We start from the raw sequence: 957 nt of genomic DNA on the forward strand, positions 1-957 counted from the left end.
CGGTGGTCACTAGGGGTCGAGTATGGCCATCCTCCTTCTGGGTCCCTCTGGGTCTTCAGGTGGGCGTAGAGGCTGATCCTGGAGCCGCACAATGGGAGGACACCTGCGCATGACCGCTTTTTACGTGGAGTGGCTGATGCCCCTGCAGCCACCACATGGTCCTTGTTAGGGGGTGGCCAGAGTCCAATGGCATGGAGAACCAAGATGATTGGGGACCACCCTCTGTTGCAGCCTTCATCCGCCTTCACTTCCTTTGTGACCTGGAGGCATCTTCCGCCAGTTCCGCCGTTGAGGTCTTTGTTGGATCGCGCTTCGTCTGGAACCTCCCCCCTTGACCTATCCGCCTTGGTTGACCCCACCAGGAGCTTAGCTCCGGACACCACAGCTCTTGAGATCATTGGTACGTGCAAGCTTCTCCACCACGGCAAGGTGGCGATCCAGGAGAAGTGATCCATTAATAGGCATATTAAAACATAGATATCCAGAGTTATAGATCAAACAGAACTTTTGATAGCTCAGTATCTGCAGCCCGAGTCTGTATTGTGCGTGTCACCCCGATAGTATCACAATACCAATCTCAGGGGGGTGGTCCGAATCAATTTGATGGACAATATACCACCACTGAGGAATAAAGTAAATGTCAATGCACTGCAATATAGTAGCTTAATTTGTCATCCAGTGGCCACCCCTGTCTCTTCCTAGATTACTAATTCCCCCTCAGTAAACAGTATCTTATTCTCACCTGGAGCCTCACTTGCCCACTCTTCTGGTGGGCTCTATGTACCTAGCTGTATGTCAAGTGAGGATGGTGGCAAGTATTGATGAGTCTACCATGCGAAACACGCAGTGCAGCCGTAGGTGGATTACGAGACGATGGGCCGCTTGGCACGGATGTGTAGAAGCCCCCACACCGCCCCCAGCAGGGCAGGTACACTGACTTGCAGCCATCAGCACAAT

The sequence above is a fragment of the Lampris incognitus genome, chromosome 10 (genome assembly GCF_029633865.1).
Source record: "Lampris incognitus isolate fLamInc1 chromosome 10, fLamInc1.hap2, whole genome shotgun sequence".
Lineage (NCBI taxonomy): Eukaryota > Metazoa > Chordata > Actinopteri > Lampriformes > Lampridae > Lampris > Lampris incognitus.